Source organism: Corapipo altera, unplaced genomic scaffold (assembly GCF_003945725.1).
Source record: "Corapipo altera isolate COAL_440 unplaced genomic scaffold, ASM394572v1 55, whole genome shotgun sequence".
In the NCBI taxonomy this organism is placed as follows: domain Eukaryota; kingdom Metazoa; phylum Chordata; class Aves; order Passeriformes; family Pipridae; genus Corapipo; species Corapipo altera.
This window is the reverse complement of record NW_020884882.1, coordinates 12,347,645-12,366,823: the sequence shown is the minus strand read 5'-3', so window position 1 is coordinate 12,366,823 and position 19,179 is coordinate 12,347,645. Positions and strand designations below refer to the sequence as shown.

At 38.9% G+C, this 19,179-nt stretch overlaps 1 long non-coding RNA gene across 1 annotated transcript; it reads right to left on the bottom strand.

Moving 5' to 3' along the window:
* Positions 1-10,963: 10,963 nt before the first annotated feature.
* On the bottom strand, positions 10,964-18,903 carry LOC113945913. The gene is made up of 5 exons (XR_003527216.1): positions 18,862-18,903; positions 18,463-18,593; positions 16,058-16,135; positions 13,683-13,811; positions 10,964-11,109 (listed from the first exon to the last, which is right to left on the bottom strand). It is a non-coding gene; the product is annotated as an uncharacterized LOC113945913 (long non-coding RNA).
* Between the last annotated feature and the right edge of the window lie 276 nt (positions 18,904-19,179).

Here is a 19,179-nt window from a genome sequence, read left to right as displayed (position 1 = left end):
GGAAAGAATTCCCGTCACAATGGGAAAGATAAGGCCACTAAAACTCGATCCTAGAAGTAGCTGCTATAAGGAAAGAGAGAAAACCACCTCGAAGACAGGAAGAACCTTCCATGCACTGAAGGCACTGGCCCAGAAACACTGAGGTGCTACAATGTTTGGCTGCTCTTTCCAATTCCCTTGGGCAGCCAGGCTGCAGTCGATGGTGTGGAGACATCATAGAAACCCCAAGCAGAAACACAAATGCCTGTGCTAAATTGGGTTCACATGAGTAACACAGATACTTGCCTGAAATGGTGAAATATCACCTTTAATAACAGTAGCATCCATGAAAGGGCTTGTCTTCAGAATCCCTGCTTACTGATCAGCATTCCTTGGGGTTTTTTTCATGTGTTGCAGGCATTTCTGATATTTGTGCCACCTGAAAGGTACAGCTGCACTCCCAATCTTCACTTGAAGGCATCCTCACACTGAGAGTTTTTCTGAGAAATGGCAGCCTGTGCCCTCATCCAGAAGTGTGATTTCTGAATGGAGTGCAGGTAGATGATTTCAGCTGAATGGGTGTCTTCTAGAGGTAGAATTTTACATCTTTTACACCGAGTTCTTATTTTCTTTGTGTGACAGCAAAAGCCTGAGTCTATTTATTTAAGTACCACATGTCTGAGCCTACAGGCTTTGCATGCTTCTGCCTAGCTAAAATACCTCACTCCACTGCTGAAATCTAATTGAAAGAGTTCTGTGCAGTCTCATTATGAATTATTCTGTGTTATGCTAGGAAGGCTAGAGGTTGTGAAACTAGTTATATCAGCAAAGCTGGCATCTGATTTCATTAGCTTACTCTGTAATTGCCTCACATTTGATGGGCCTGATAGTAACACTCCTGCTCAGAGAAGATTTCCGTTGCCTTTGTTTCAGAGCTGCCAGTTCCACTTTGGGAGCTTATGGCTCTGTCATCCTGCACTTCATACTACAATGAGTATCTGGCTGCCAAAAATATCCCAAGCAGGCAGGGCGGAACAAGGAGCATGGAGATGCCATATGTATGTCTTATAGGAGAACACTCGTACTAGTCTGATCACCTCTAGAATCAGAGCACTCTATTTTAGACCACTCTGCATTTTACAGTCCTTTCATTCCTGGCCAGTTTGCCCAGTAGAAACACTGTCATTACAAGGCCTGTCTGCTCTGTCCAACAGTGCCCCAGGTAAAGCAAGAGTTGTAGGTCTCCATGACATTACATAGAGCCAGACAACGACAGTTCTGAAAGCAGAACACATGGGTCAGTGCAGGCACACAAATAGAGACAAGTGTTTCTCATGCCATCTTCTTTTAGAAACCCTGACCTATGTGGAGTTTTCCAGCAGGATTTTGGGAAGTGAACAGACTAGTATTAGTGTCTCTTTACCCTAGCTATTTTTTGAGCATTTATCTCAATCATGGCAGCACTCAAATAGTTGATCAACAAGTTTTGTCTCTCTGCCAGTGGGAAAGTAGAATGGAAATGGGCTCCTCCGTCTCTGCCATTCACAGGTAGAAAGATGCCATATACCAATTATTAAGCTTCACCTAGATTTATGGCATGTGTTTGCCATGCAAAATGAAGACATTATCCACAAAGATTCTATGATTTATTACCTGGAGAGGTGATGCATCACTGAAGAAAAGGAAACGGTGAAGGAATAATAAAAGAGAGAGCTAAACACAGGCAGCAGCAAGGTGGCAAAGGTTTTCTTCCTTTGCCTACAGGAATTATGCTTCCTAATCCATGCACCTCTTTTAGCTCAAGGAAGGGAATTGGAATTCACAAGGATTTCTGCAAGCAACCTCAAATTGCAGCTGGAGGTCATGTTCTTCTATCAGTTTCTTATCACTGTTCTCCAGTTCAGTGTGATATTTGCCAGTCTTTTCCTCCTTTCAAATTCTCTGAGTCTCTGCAGAAAGTATATAATGAAAACTAATATATCCACCAGTTCTGGAAAAGTTGTGAACTTTAGCCTGCCATTTTTTTCCACAGTCAAGGAGATCACAGCATTCCTTCCTCTGGAGTTTCAGATGTGTGCTTGGGCTCCTCCTGTGCCACTGGCTGAGCCAGAGCAGGTAGAGCTCCTGGGAATGTGAACCACTAGAGCATAACAGCACCACTAAGAATCACATCACTATCAAACACCTCCCAAGAAATCAAATTCAATCCTTTCGAACTGCTGGGATAAGAATAGTACAACTGTCCAAAATACATCACATTCTGTAAGAGCTCTCCAGCTCCTTTCAAACTTTCTCTTTGAAAGTGTGCATGAAAGCATAAAGTTACTGGCACCTTTAGCAGAATATCTCTCAGCTTCCTCTGCCTGCTATTGAATGCTTCATCAACTAGTTTGATGTAGTGAAAATACCATGGCTTCACTAAAAATTAACAGGAAAATATGAATGGTTTTTAGAGAAAAGCTATAAACCAGTTTTTCTTGCTGCAGGACACAAAGTGCTTACAAAAGATACTCTGCAAAAAGGCAAAATGGCTGAAGCATTAAAGCAGTTTAATACAATATTTGACATTGTTTCTATTGAAGGGGGAGAAGATACCAATATAGCTTGGTATCTTACTTGATGCTATATACTGTTGGAATACTACATGAATTTATATAAAGTTACCAGCTATCCTTGGATTATTCATCTTTTTATTAATGCTTTACTATGTAGTTTTATGATAGCAAATTCTTTTGTAACATACAGCATAATTGAGCTGGTCAAGCAACCACGATTTCCCATAGAAACACATCCTAATGGGGTATAAATTACTGAGTGATCTTGATGAAGAAGATGTAATTACACACACAATGCAATATTTCCAATGCAATTTCAGACTAGACTTGAGAAAATGAATTTTCAAGGCACTGTGAAGTCTACAATGTGGAAGAATGAATCTGAAAAAGAAATCAAAACAGAGCTCCACTGAAAAATAAACCAAAATAAATAAAATCCAGCATTCACACCTGTACAGATGGAACATCACTAAAGAAATAAGTGCATGTGCTCAGGTCAGGTGGAAAGCTGCTGAAAATACACAGGCTGGGGTACAGCTGAGAACAGCCACAGCTCAGACACAACAGCAAGGCTGACAAAAGTGCTTCCTTATGACAATAAGATACATCTTTGCTCCAGAGTCCCTTGCAAGGAAAATGGATTGGAAACATTCCCCCCACACTGTGCAGGGAAGGGAGTGAGAAATGATGCTGAACAATTTACTAAACAGTTCTGTGATGGAGCTGTAAGTCACATCATAAGGTGAAAGGAAACCGAAGCAGAGTCTGTGACAAACCTCAGGAACTGGCAGCATTTGTTAGATAAATGGAAGCAAGTGACAACAGACAACAAGCCAGGCTGTCTGGGCAAAGACTTTGTAGCTCTGAATTTTCAGGTGATAGAAAAACACACCAAGATTTTTAAAGGCTTTTTTTCCCCAGAACCATTGACCTGTCCCTAGCGAATATTGGCAAATAAAGAGATGGTAAAATTTTTATTGCAAAAAGATATATCATGCACAAGATGGTTGCTATGAATATTCAGTAACTGTCTTATCTAACTTTTCTGAGGACTTGACAATTGACCATTTCTATACTGTTTTAGTGTGCAAAATATATTTTGGGCACGAAACTGGGGGAAGCAGGTTTTACAAAGAATGTTATTCTGACTGCCAGAAAGATTGTTAGTCTGAGACAACTTCACTTGAGTAGTGACACGGGGGTAAAATGTCTAAGATGAAGATTTTCCTCCCAGATTCACTGATTCCAGAAATGCCAGAAAACTATCCTTGAATAACAACTACGAGGAAGGGAATGATGGCAGTTCACAGTCCTCTCCTGAGCAGAAAATACCAATTAACACTGTGTTAATTCAATGCTCACCAAAAGTTATCTACTTAGCTCCAATCAAATTGGATATATGCTCTGTATTAGCTCTATGTAACTAAAAGGGTGCAACAAAGGTGAAAGGGGTGTACTTCATATTTTTGTGGATTTGCAAGTATCACCTATGGTTATTTACTCCAGCTAGGGTAATCTAATCTGTTGCTTCTGACATGAAAATCTACACCTTTCCCTCCCCCAGGGAATAAAAAAAACTCTATGAAATTCAAGTCTTGGTCCTAGATCATAAAATCAGACCAAGTGAGACAAGCACCAGCAATGTCCTATCAGCTGATGTCAGTGGCCAGGAAGGAAGTTGAATGTTTTCTGAGAGGGGACCATGTGCTTCATTCCAGAAAAACTCCTTGCTGCACTGCGAGGCATTGATGGCAGTACCATCAACTCCACTAAAATCAGAACCTAGCAGAATATGGATCTGTAGGATCTCAAAGCACTCTTAAGAACCTTGGCCACCTAAATATCAAGCAGTAGCAAACCACAAAATATGTCCATTGCTCCTTAGTACACCTTGTTATCAAATTTTTCCACATCTCAGAAACTTTTTACTGAGTTTATACAGCTTATTGTGGGAGCAATAGAATGAGTGAATAAAATAAAAGTATTCTGTCTTCTGTGTCATTGAAATGCAATCAGATTTGCTCATAGAAAAAGTACCATACCATCCCCATCCCCAGTGTTAACATTCAGGACTTCCTCTCAGGTTTGCTTATCTGATAAAAAGCCTCTCCACCTGGAGTCTGATATTAATGTATAAATCCCAGAAATGTGTCTAGAAAAGTTCACACTATTCAACTAAAAAGCATTAAACAGAGTATGAAGAGAGGATAAAAACATTTCAGGTTAAAATATGATTTCTATATTTCCTTTGAAAAGAGTAGCAACAGACCATAGTCTCAAGGGAAACTGTAAATTCTCCAAGGAACAAACAAAATAGTCGAAAACTTCAGAGATTTAAGATATTAGAGGCAAAAGGTTCTGGCAAATTAAATATTCACAACTCTGCTGTTCATTTAGGCCTCAATGTAATGATGTTAGACTGCAGCATGGAGATAAACAAAAAATGAACTGGGGACCTCTGGTCCTAAATACATCAGCCACTTCTGCTTGAGTCTAATGACCAGCCCTGGAGCTAAAAGCGGTAACAACATATCATATGTGGATTGGGAGCAGAGAGGATAAGGAAAAGGTACTGACTGCTGGCCAATAAACACTTAATCATGTCTATCCATCTCTCCCAGGGTTTTCCACTGCCGTCCATCACCGTAGCATCTGAGTGCCTGCATGGAAAATCAACAGCAGTAGTGAAATCCCTGGAGGATGTCACAGGAGCTTCAGAACATCTCCTCTTCTGGGTGTGTGCAGAGCCATACAGTCATGCTATTGATTTTAATGAGACTGTTCAGGAGTACTATGCTAAGGAGACTTCCCATAATCATACAAACATCAAATTATTCCTCCAAATACTGTTGCTAACAAATAGGCTCAGATACTATGATTTTTCTTAAATTTACAAAAAAAAGCTCAAAATATAACATATAAACTCATAAGAAACCCAAGACATTTTCACAGAGTTCACCAGGGAGAATTAATTCTTTCTGAAGAGCTTTGTTGGATTCTGAAACTAACAAATGAAGATGAAATGGATTTCAGCACCCATTTGCACCAGCTGCTTAGCAATGTTTCTAGAAAGTGTGGATATTTAAAGTATTGCTGTTGTTTCTTTTGCTGTATTTCTGTCCTGCTATGAAGAAGGACACACAGAGTATCTGTGCCTACATTCTATAGCTCAGTTTGAACATTTAATGAACAAATGATTTTGTAATTTACTAAATGTTTGAATCCCTTTCATCTTTTAGTGTCAAAGAAGGGCATAGACAAACCTGGAGACACTCTCAGGAAGGGCCTCATTTCAGAGAGGAGGCAGTTTATTGTCTCCCCCATTCACACCCTTTGTCAGTGCCAATCCTGTATCTAAATGATGTCACCATCATCTTCTGTCATGCTGATGTCTCCACTCAATTTTTCAGCACACTCAGCATGTCAGAAATAGATGTACTTACAAATTCATATCCATTCAGTTCCCTTTACTAGCCCATGCAGGAGTGAGGTTCAGTTGTGGTAACTCCAAACCAGATTATATTTAAACACTGTTCAGAATTCCTTCACCGTACAACGAGTATAATGTTATTTCATTTCTCTGATTCTCCAAGTTTTAATGATCACTCAGCAAACAAATGAAAATGCACCTCAGAAAGGAAGTGGGCAAATAAACATACCCAAAAGGTTGTACATACATTTCCCTCTTAACTCATCTCACTGAGAGATGGCAGCAAAGAGCTCCATTCCTCACCTTCAGAGCTGCCACAGTTTCATACAAGTATTTTGTGGACACATGAGCTAAATATCCTTTCAGATGGATTAACAACAGCATGTTTTCCTCATGACATAGGGTTTGTCTCATTCAAGGACCATATAAATATGACCACCAATAAATGAAAAAAATCCCATGAGCTGCCTAAGCCTCTGTGACCTGTTGGACTGGCTTGCTGAGGGCAGGCCAAGACCAGTGGTAATGGTAGCCAAAGGAGAATTGTGTGGCATCAGAGGAGTTGCCTTTCACACTCTGACCTGTAAAACAACATATATAATATGGATGGGTTGGCCAGTGAATCACTCCAGCCCTTAGAATAGCCACAAGCCCAACAAAACTCTGAATATTTTCTATACATACTACCATACATTGATATTTATACAGGAGAACTGCGATTTCAGAGATAACAAAAGGGCTCGAGACACAAAATGAGCTAGAGTATAAGGAATCCAAGCTTCCTAGTGCCCACTTTGAAAACATATGCCAACCCAGAAGTTTGATCAAAATTAATTTCTCCAATTCCACCTGACTGTACAGTTCAGAACTGAAGCAACAGTTCTTTGAATACAGAAGTATTTTCTTAATATATTCTTACTTTTTTTTTAATATAGATCATTTGATTGTTTCTTTCTTGATATTGAACATCCAGAATAAAAATAAACAGGACTTAATTACCAAAGACATGGATGAAAAAAAAGTAATGTAATGTTATTATATTGTCACAAATCTTAGATTTTCATTAACAATACAGTTAAAGTACAATATGTATCCCACTAAGGCAATAGAAATCTCAGAGCTGAAAGGACCGGAAAAGTGTGCTGTGAACAGTAACAGTTATACACATTGTTTCAAGAACAACCTAAAAAAGCCTAATTGGTTGAATAATATTAGCAGATTGAACAGTAACTACTTTAAACTCTCTGTCCCCAAGCGAAAATCCATGTTGCAACAAAACCTGGAACAAAAGTTCCCAGATATGGTTCTGGAGTTTTCAGGCTTCTCCATCAAACTTGCCTAATTAGCCCAAACCTCCCTCTTTCCTACATCCTCCTCAGCTCCTAGCACAGAGCTGCTCCTTCTGTTATCCTCTGTGTTATCCTGCTGAAATCACAGGATACTGGGAAAAAAAGAAAAAAACCAAACACCAAAAAAACCAAAAACCAGAAGCCTTGAGGTTGGTCCCTCTGCAGTGCCTGCGAAGGCAGATGGGATTTACACGCAGGCTGAGTTTGGGCAGCCCACAAAGGCTGTAAGAGGACATGAAGTGTTTTCTGAACAGCTGCTGTTCCTGGGGCTGGACACTTCAGTTACCCAGCAGAGGTGAACAGTATCATTGTACTGCTGTGCTGAAGCACAGAGGAGCTTTTTTTAGCATTCATTTCATTCATTAAAATAAATCTTCCTTGTAAATTATTGGATGGGAATTGAGTCCTTAAACCTCACAGATTTGGTTTTGCTAGTTTTATGGTATTTACAATTGTATGGGTATCATTTCTGTAATAAAATATTTTATATTTGATATATAGAGTCTTCTGTTACAGCTATTTTCTGAATGTTTTCAAGGGCAACTGGCATGCTACATTTTCATTTCCTGGGCATACAGGAATGCCAGATATGGATGGAGGAATCTTTACTGGGTCTGTCTCTTAAAATTGCCACTAACCTATAGCAGTATTTTCTCACCCTCCTCTTCCTTCCCTTTGGGCAAAATGGTACCTCAAAGGTTTCCAGTTTTATGCAATGCTCTCTAAGTTTTCCTTCCCCCAATTCCACACTCTCAAAATAGAGAACTACATCTGCCCCTGTTTTCATCTCTTTTAAACACCAAATTTCTTCCCAAAAAAGTTTTTAGCAAATTTTTTTCTTACAGTATGTTTCAAAACTGCAGAAGGAATGATAGAAAACAGTAAAAACTTTACAGCCTATCCCCTTCTCCCCCATTCCACACCCTATAATCTCTGTAATTAGAAAGCAATTGTATTGTCTTTTGTTTTTCTCAGGCTTTCCAGAATAATTCAACTTTCACCAAAGAACATACCTGGAAATACATCTGTGTTCTAAACACAGAAATAAAAATGTTCTAATGAAAGTTGAGTTTCACTCTTACCTACAGCATTCCCCACTGTGAAGGTTACTGTTTAAAAAGTCTGTTTATAATGCACCATCTGCTTGGCTTCTTTACACTCGTTTTATTTTTTATTGTGTGCTGTAATTAATGAGGTTTTCTGTATTACTACCATAAGAGCTGATGTTTTTCTTTATAAATGAGAAGCAATAGCTCCCTGATGAAAATTCCAGCTTACTTCAACAAATGAGAGGAATTGCCTTAAGACTGGATGGTTTGCTCAGGTGTCATTGCAGCGTCTGAGCAGAAGTCTCAGCAATCCTGCAGCCCACTTGCCTTCAGACACCGTGAACATGAGGTGATAGATGAGCTGGATGAAGTTGGGATGGCAACCTTGTCTGTAAAGGACAGTTGTCACATGTGACTACTGTACTTTCTAGCAGATAAGAAAAGAAATGAGACAAAATAATTTAACACCAAATCTCGCTGTGAGTTTTTGCTTCATCTGTGCTTGGTGGCTTTGAAATACATCACAAAGATAAGGACAGGCTGCTAATACCTTTTGACTGTAAGGACAATTTCTGTATGCTCTTGTTGCCTCCTTTTATTTTTTTTAAGTTGCACACCGTCTTATCTTCGTGGAGAATGATGGAGTATTTTAGATACACAAAGAGAACAAGCAGAAATTGCATGACAAACACGCCCTCTGGTTTGGTTCCACACAGACAAGGCAGCAAAAAGCCACACAACACGAAACATTCACTGGCTTCCAATTCACAGATAAGCATGATGTCCTAAAAGGAAGGATTTGCCTTTTTGTGGACTTTGGCTTTGTCTCCTTTCTTCAGCTTTCACCTCCAGTAAACACCTTGCACTCTGCAGACCACAGCTGTACATAGGAGACTTCTGAACTCGACATTTAGTATTGGCTAAAGCCTAAGAGATAATCAGCTAAGGCTGAAATGACCTCTGATAGATGCCTTTCAAAAACTTAACAGCCTGCCTTCAAAAACACCTTTCTCCATCTGCTCATCAAGGAAAACGATTTCTGATGGTCTGTACTCACCATTCACCCAGGACTGATTTTCTCATTTGAGTGGGGGTTTATGGAGCTGATTCTCACTCTCTCAACATCTCTCAGTTTATTAAGTCAGACCTGTTCTGTCTGACAGCACAAATGCAACCGGGCACGACCGAGCTACATTAACAATTCTACGCAATTTGATCTCACTGTGCCATATGCAGTTAATCTGTACATGCTTGTTAGCAATTTCTGGAATATTAGGTGTCCTGAAACTTTCTCATCATTTTGAATAAGCAGGAGGAAAAAGAAAGGAATTAGGAAGGAAAATATTGCATAATATCACCAAAAAACAGTAGAAGAAATATCTTATATAATACTTACCATATATTTTAATATAAATCTTCTACCAGTAAAGGTCTCCGTTATATTTATAAGCACCTACCCACATAGACACATATATGTATACATACATGCTTTAAATGTATAGAAATCTTTGACTTATTACTTCCACTGGCCTAGAAAGAATGAGAGACTTCTGCAGGATATACTGGTGACAAGTTTGCATCAGGCACAGTGCCACTGCTGAAGTCTGTGCTACTGATATAATACAGCATGAACCAAACTGCTCCTTCCATTGAGAGGTGAGGGGGGAAAATAAAAACTCATTGCTATTCTCCAGGAATTCTGGACAGGAGACAAATCCCTTCATTTTCTGTTTATTGACTGAATCTCATATTTATATGCTGTATCACAAGATCATACTTAGCACTAAAGCTCAGTGATTAATTCATAACAACTGCTGCCTAACAAAGTCTTCTCATCTTCACAGAAGACTGATGTATTTTGCAAATTCCTCAGTTATTTGTTGTTCTGAAGTAATGAATTAATTGCAATAATTTTCTGCTTTATAGAATGGCAATAGTTGTGTTTTCAGCTGAAACATGGCATGTGTCATACAAGGCATACATTACTGTTTTTCTTTGCTGGCTGGCAATATTATATGCAGTTATTGCAGGAAACACTCACAAACTCTTACACAGATATAAATTCCGTTAGAATTTGGGGGAGCATTCATTGGAAATATTAAAATTATTTTAAATTCTTTCACTTACAAACAACACTTTGTGACTTCAACACTCTTACATTATGCACTTGTATTAATGTCTGCAGGATGATCAGTATTAGTGAGTTCAGTCCTTTGTAGAGAACTGAACCACGGGCCATAGACACTGTAATAACCACATTCCCAGAAACCAGCAGAGATAAGAAAGTTTACTCTCAGCATTTATCCCTTCAAACTCTATTAGAAGCCCCATGTAGCCTTGAGTAACAAACAGATTCATTTCAGTATAGAGCTCAACGCTCATTAAAAACATTAAAAGTCTAAAGAAGCTAAATCTAAACTGAATAAAAGTAATTTTCACTGAACACTACACTTAAGATGCACAATATCTAAATTTTAAACATAAAATCATCACAGCCATTAAATGAGCTGTCCACATAGATTTTCTGTTGTTTCCCTGAATTTTTATTACAGAACACATTTTGAGCCTAAATGGCTCTCAAAACAAATCACTTACCTCCTATGGCAGCTGTTGCTAATGAATTGGACTTCACTGGTTTTCTATTTAAGACAGAATTCTGAAGCACAGACTGGTGGTATAAAACTACCCATTGGGGTAGAATTTTGATTGTAGACTTGCTTGTATGCACTAAAACATTCCCAGCTTTCCTAGAGAAACAAAACCATCGAAACACATTTATTAAGGACAAACAATACACAGAGCAGAAGCTATACCTGATAGTGCTAAATTTAACAGCTAAGCTTGCAAATGCTTCTGTAGTAAATCAGATGGATAGTAGAACTATCAGTTGCTTGGAGAAATTTTATTCCAATTTCCTTTGTGATGCAGAATGCAAAAGAGTAATTCTTTAGGCTCTGCTACAGACAAGCTGATGGCTAAAGCATTCCCATTTTGATCAGTTTAACAAATGCATATTAATTAAAAATATGGTAATTCCTACATACTTTTGTAGAAGCTATTAAAGAGAAAGGCCACAAGGAAGTTCTTTTTGATTCCTCCAAGCTCTACTAGTAGAAAAAAGCTCTATATTATGATTTCTCAAAGCATGAAAAAACTGCAGAAAATATGCTTACACACATATAATATTTGAAGGTGTGATAATCTGTCTATGTCCATATCCAAGAGTTTATAAAGTTAGTTAGTTGTACGTATATTTTTTATTACAGATTGTAACAAACCTCATAAGCAAAACATTTTGGACTTATTCTTCTTACAGACTAAAAAAAGTTTTATCAAAATGAATTCAGTAAATGATGTGGCTTCTTTTACTGAATAAAATGCATCTATGTAGAAAGCAACCATGAGGCTTTACTCTCCCTACTCACCTGTTCACATAGATATTGTCCCCTGAGGCTACAAACTGATTTTTGCCCATTTTCTCTTTGAATTTCCATAAGATTTGCAAACATCATTCAAACAGCAAACACTAATGCAGGTTATTTACAACCCTCTGTGTAGGGGAGGTGATGCTTGCAAATGTCGTAGGAATTCTGGTTAAGTATTTAGGCCATATGGTCAGAAAACTATTTACAGTCCACCATAGGCATGGCCAGTTCTTATTCAATTGTATTTAATGTTTTCATTAGGATCCTAAAGGCTCCCTGCATGTAACTGGAAGGGATCTCCAGAAACAGTTACAGTCTCTTTATTCTGCTCCAGAAACATTTTCACTACATTTTGATTTTTTAACAATTGATACATTAGCTGGTAATTGATACATTATCTAGCAAAAGGGAAGCACCTCTTTGCAGTATCATGTGCAGGAAGATTGATGTTTAATGGTAGTTTTATTCTAAAGAGAACAGATTACAAAGTAAATCATCACAATCTCATCTGTGTAGTTGCATTTGTAGATATTCTCCTTCTTCTCACAGCTGGGCCCAAAGCTGAGCCCACATCAAAACACATATCAAATACAGAAAAAAAATTTACAAACTTTGGCCTTTTTATATAGAGGCACTTTGGGAGAGCTCACATTTGACATGTATATTCTCTCACTGAGAGACCTGCAAGAGTTGATGATGGCAATGTCCACTATTGGATGACATGAGAACCGTGCAGGGAAAAAAAAGTGAAAATTGAATGACTTAATGTCTAAAATACAAAGAGTGAGAAATACTGAAAAGCTGTTGGATGAAATGGATGGAGGTGTAAACTAGGAGAGAATAAACAGTTCAGAGAGGCAGTGAGATGATAAACTGTTGAATGGTAAATTGATGCAGGGCACCCAGTAACCCAGAATAGTCTGTACTGTGTCTGATCCCAGCACACAGAGTGTCCTGAATAGCACAGAGTGTGGTACCTACCAGGTCCCTGCATGGTTTGAGGTACAAGCCCAAGAGTTACTCTTTATAAACAAGTGCCATTCCAAGTTCTCATTAAAGCACTGAGGTCTTTTCAAGGCATCAGTGATGCAATCTGCCTGCAGTTGTGACTGGGGACAGCACAGCTCCATCAGCTGGAACTGCTCTTGTCATCAGCTATGGGGAAAAATCCTCCTCTATGTTACATACTTGTAAATGTCCAAATATGCTGCCTAGACAACAAAGCAGTGAGCATATGCACCAAATGCCATAGTGACTGTTGTTACCTTGCTTTATGTTCAGGCAGTTCAGTTTTCTCTGGTGGTGCATCCAGGTTTTGTTATAAGATTTTTCATACAGTGCTGCACTTCTTTGTTAGGCTACTCGGAAAGGTTATGGTTTTCATAAACTTCCATGATCACCAAACCACTTGCTGGTGTCCAACCAATTGTAATGAAAGTGAAAACTGCCAATGCCAAAAGATTTTATTGAAATAGGAAAACACAGCAAGCAATCTACAACATCCACTGAAATAGTACCCTGTGACCCCAAACTAGGTAGCATCGAAAGTTACTTTTAAATCAATACTTCACTCTGCAGAAAAATCAATTTCCTTCCCTCTGCAATCCATAAAATTCATCAGGAAAAAATTACCCCTTACATATTACAGTCCTTTCACCCTACTGGTTTGGAAATTAATTACAATAGACAATTTCAAGCCCTGTAACAGGTTGGGGCAACACGCTATAAGGTATTTTGCAACCTGTGAATTAAAACATGGATTAGATGTGATGTGAACACCTATAGCTTTCCTGATTTGCGCAGCTTCCCTTTGGTAAAGGCAAACACTGCTATTTTAGCTACAGCCTTCTAGTGTCTCAAGTAGTATCCAGGTTTCATTCCCGGAAAACACTCACCTGTTTGCAGATACTGTGCAGGACACACACAACCCCACATAACAAAGCTTGTTCTATCAGCATCCAAATAATTTCTCTTAAGGCACTGACATCTTGCCTTTATTCTTCCATATGGGAACTGCAGCCCTGCTGTGAAAGAGTTAAAGAGCTTTACTGCACAGCACACATGGAGATTCCTATCAGTCAGTGTGCTCTTGGGTATGGATGTTCCACATTTGACTGCCTGGGCAAACTCTTCATCATCTTAGAACTTTCTACACAGCTTGTAGAAAGCTGTTAAAAATGTTTTTAAATACAATGTGCAGAATCTTATTGATCTAGTCAAGATTTTGCTCATTTTAATAATGAAAGTTTCTTTTTAGAATATTTGTCTACATAATAAGCTGACTTGTTCAGCACACGCCACAGAGCCTGACTTTCCATTACATCACTGTTTTCCTGCTGTTCTAACCTCCATTCCTTTACCCCCAGTAACTTTTGCTTTTTTTTTCCCCCCCAACTGTTAGATATTTCTTTCCTGAATTTAAATTGTCTGTATCTTTTAGAGACTTCAAAGTCTTTGTGAGGCTATAGTCACATCTTATGAAAGAGGTCCAGCCTCTGAGAGGTTGTTTTCTTCCAGTGTATCCCACAGCTCAGATCTTTACACTTTTTGTATTCAGTCCTGTATTGTCTCTGACAGAAGTTCAATAAAATTGTCTTTCTACCCACAATATCAGGGTTCTCAGCATTGCTGGAACTGAATGTTATAGACCCACAGTCTATCTCTGTGACAAACCTGAACTCCCCTGTCTGCCTCATTATATTGTAGGCCACTGGCAAAAGGTAGCAGTGCCTCTCCTGGAAATTGATGTATCACTTCTACTGTTTTCAGCCAATTAATTTATGTCATAATTCATGAAAGTTTCCTTTTTCAACAGTCAGATGGTTAGTTATCAAAAAAGGTGGAGCATTATTTTTGCTATTGCTCCCCTTGGTATTGCCTCTCTTGCTATAAATCTTTTTAAAGTTGTTATTTCACTACTTTTTCTCCTTATTTCTACATGATATTATTTAAAATCTTCCCTGGTTTAGCCACTTTTTAATTCTTAGCTTCAAGTAAACGTCAAAGCTATCACACATTTTAACAGTGTTAAAATGCAGCACCTTGGCTTCCCACAGCATCAAGCAGAGGATGCAAACACTGTTTTAAGGCTTCACTTGATTCTTTCGTTCCAAGCCTCATCCAAGTTCCACTGTGTGCAGCAGAGGGACAGGAAATTTGAAAATAAAAAGGGCAAACTGATATTTACATACATACTTCAACGGTGCAGCAGCACATAGAGCTCATACGTTTACTGAAGACAGTGCAACCAGGACATTTGATCTTACCTAGCCAAGAAACACCCCATCCTGCTTGCCTCCAGGATCTCTTCCATTATATGCCAATAATTTTTTAATGAATGGAAATTTTGTGGCTGTATGCAATGACTGAACTCAGTGATCTGGGAGGTAATTCACAATTCTGATATGCTATTTTTCATTCCTAATTTTCATCCTTCTTTTCAGACTTGAACATTGTTATTTTAATCTCTTGTTACCCTTTCTCCACCCATTTACAGTACATTTTTCTTTTTGGTTTTACATTTGAAGACAAGGAGACATGAACAGAGAAAAGGAATGAGAAATAGTGAAGGGCTGAGAGAGCATAATAAACTGAGAGGAATCTGTGCACCAGGAGTTGTGCTTTGTAGAAACACCATAAGACTCAGTCTGTGATCTTGTTTCCTGTTCCTCAGTCACCTACAGTGGGGCTACTTGAGTGAGTTTGTTGCAGTCTTAATACCCTCTTGGGGATGCTGTGTGTGGTGTGTCTTTCACACACAGATTAAGTTATTCTCTACAAAATTTATGTGAATACAAAGCTCCATAGCTGACCCAAGAATAATTACAAGGTAATAGGAAAACGATGAAATGCCTTCCAGCCCACTGGTTACAGTTCTCTGAAAAGAGGCTACAACCCATCAAAACCTGACTAGAGCAACCACTTTATCAGTGAGCCAGTGTGAGGGCTCATTGTTTATCAGTGTGAGAGCTCATCTGACTCACACTTACTCTGCTGCAGTTGTAAGACTAGTCGTGTGAATAAGAAAAGATGTATTTGGCCCAATTCTCTTTGAGTCTAAATTAGAAGAGGATCATTTATGTAAACTTAAATGATCCCTGCTTTGCTGCTACAATAGTGGTTTTATTCCTGACATGTATCAGCATGAGCTCAGATATGTTACTCAGGAAAAATTACTAAGAAAAAAAGCTCCATTCAGCTCTGCTAGCTATAATGGATTTGTGTTTGTCCAGTGGGTTTATGGTTAAATGAAAAGTTAAGGATAAACAACCTTCCTGAATGGCTGAAAACACCATCCATGTGCTGGGTCAGACATCCACCTTCAGCAAATGCTGATTTGGGAGGTAATCTGCACAGGTAAGAAAACAAATATACAATGTCATTGTTAGCAAGTACTATTGCAATGAAGAAGAAATGTAAAAACACTTAAAATTACGCTTTACCTGTGATAAGGTAATTTTTTTCATCTTTAAATGTTTTCACTTGAACACTATTAACTATTTAGCCTTAAGGAAAGTTCTTAAGAGGTATAAACCTTACTCGATGCTTTTTTAAAACTTAATTGCAAAACCATTAATGGTTGTTTTGCATTAAGTAGGCCATTGCTAAAAATTTGTGTTTGTCTAGTTACAATCTAGCCTTTTATGCATCCTGGGGAAGAGAGGAGAAAGGCAGCACTCTCAAATGCTGGATATCCATGCAGGGGTACAGGGAGGAATGTTTGGAAGCCTAGAAGGAATGTTCTTTGAAATTGGCCTCCCTACCTACCCTTTTTTATTTTGCAGTTCACTTCCCTTCCCTCCTTATTTGTGAGGATAATGTATTGAGACTGCTCCTCAGCTGTTCCCAAATTCCTGCATTCCAAGTGTGTTCCCTAACTAATTAATGTGTATCTCTTCTCTCACACACACGTCCTTGTACCCCGTGTTCCAACAATGCTGGTTCCTGCTTGCTCTAATTGCTTCAGAGACCTGTTTTATCTAAATTTTCTGTGGTTTACACATACACAGAAGGAAACTGAATGTGAAGACAATGAATCTCTGTACCTTTTCTCCTTTAAAGGTCAGATATTTTCTACTCTAAAGATACAAAAAAATCATGTCTTGGTGACTAACCCACACTGTACATCTGCAGTGTTTTTCCACTAAATCTAAACAATAAAAATATAGTAAAGAAGGTTCTCCACTATTTATATTATGCAGTGAAAGTGCTCCTCATAGCATTAAATGATAGCCTTGCATGCTATTCACACACATTATCTGAAAGCTTATATACCTATTATATATATAAACCTAATGCCGACAGCCATAATAGTCTGCATGAACAGGGAACTCTGTGCTTACTGAACCACAGTCATGAAACTAAAAATGAAATTATAGTTCCTCCATCATAATACCAAAGTCAGTATATAATATTCTGAAAGAACAAGCACACAGTAATACCTAGCTTAATACTGGGTACTATACATTACTGTTCAATGCTATCAAAAAGCTGCACCTTCAGATTCTTTATTGAAACATATTACATTACTTAAATTGTCATAACAAAGACAAAGGTGTTCAATTTTAGATTTTTCTGGCACCTCAGTTTTTATGAAATTGCATATTTTTTTCCTAATAGAAGTATAATTTATTTGTTGATTAAATTCCAATAAGGGAGTCCTGATTTTTTAAAAAATACATTTGGGAAGGCAAGTTCTAAGCACTGACAGGTACATTCGCCTTTGTTTCCACTCACAACCTGGACTAGAAGACTGGGATTTGACTGTTTTGTTTTTCCAACTATTTCATCATAAACCACTGAATAAATAATGTTCAGCATAACTAATGCCTCCATATAATGCTAACACTGCATGATTCCATATAAGTGAATTTAATATGAACTGTGGTAAAATTGGAAGTGTATCTCATCCACTGCTCAATTTTAGCAATTTATTTTTTACAAACCATGATTGTTAATGGACAATTTGAGTGAGCTATTTAAAGTTAACTCTCCAGTACTTACAAGCAGATTATCCAAAGTGTGCATTACCCATAACCAGACACAGAAATGGTCAGTGGGGTCACACAGAGGCTGTACCTGCAAAAATCAGGCCATTTGACTCCTGAGTTTGCTTCAGACTGTAGACATGACATACTTGTGTCCACACCAGCCCCTAAGTCATTCCTGATGGATGGAGCAATTTTCACAGATTTGGCTTCTGGGACTCACTTTCATGAAACCTCTGCTTGGACTGGGAACTCCTATGTTAGATTTTATATCCACGTGATGAGTCACGAGCTATCAGAGCTCTGGTCTTAGGCACCGTCCCCCAGGTGGGCTTGAATTCAGTGTCTCAGGTTTGGCATTAACTAACAGGTTTTCACAGAATCACAGAATCATTAAGGTTGGAAAAACCTCTGAGGTCATTGAGTCCAACCTTTGGTAGACCATGGCACTCAGTGCCATGTCCAGTCTTTCCTTGAAATACCTTCAGGGATGGTGACTCCACCACCTCCCTGGCAGCCCATTTCAACACTTGACAACTCCCTCTGTTAAAAAAGTTCACTGCAATTGATTTGTTGATTTAGGATGTGTCCATTTCATATAAACACAGACAGAAGAGGATGTTTACATGTTTGTGTGTATACATAAACAGTTATGTTTGTATACATAGATTTATCTGTATATACATACTGACTGACGCATTTTGCCAGTGGATGAAGAACAAACAGAGGCATTTTGTGGATTCAAAGTGCTTATGAAGAGTCAGCTGGATCCCAGCAGGCTTTATTAGGGTTTATTAGCTTGAGTTGATTTCGTATTTCCTAGTAAAAAACAAAAGACCTTTCGGTCATGAAAAAAGAAGTCAGAAGGTGGCCTCCAGCAGTTCAAGGCTGTCACCTCACACTTCCCGGCCCCTCCAGACATCGCTGCCCTCACTGTTTCCAGCCACTGCCTTCCCCATAAAGCCCTTTTCCTGCTCTGATCACACACTGGCCCTTGGTCCTGCATGCTCGGCATGGTCACCCCAAACCTTCACAGGATCCCAGAATCCCAGAATGAGTCAGGCTGGAAGGGAACATAGTGGGTCACCTGGTCCCAGCGCACACGACACAGGATTGTGTCCAGACAGCTCTGGAATATCCCCGGTGCGGGAGACTCCACACCCTCTCTGGTCTCTGTTCCAGTGCTCGGTCACCGCACAGGGAAGAAGTTCTTATGTTGAGGTGGAACTTCTGTGCATCAGTTTCTGCCTGTTGCCTCTTGTCCTATTCCCCCTCACCACCGAGCAGAGCCTGGTCCATCCTTTGACACTCTCCCTTCAGGTACTCGTATACATCGGTGAGGTCCCTTCTCAGCCGTCTCTTCTCGAGGCTGAACAGGCCCAGTTCCATCAGCGGTTCCAAAGAG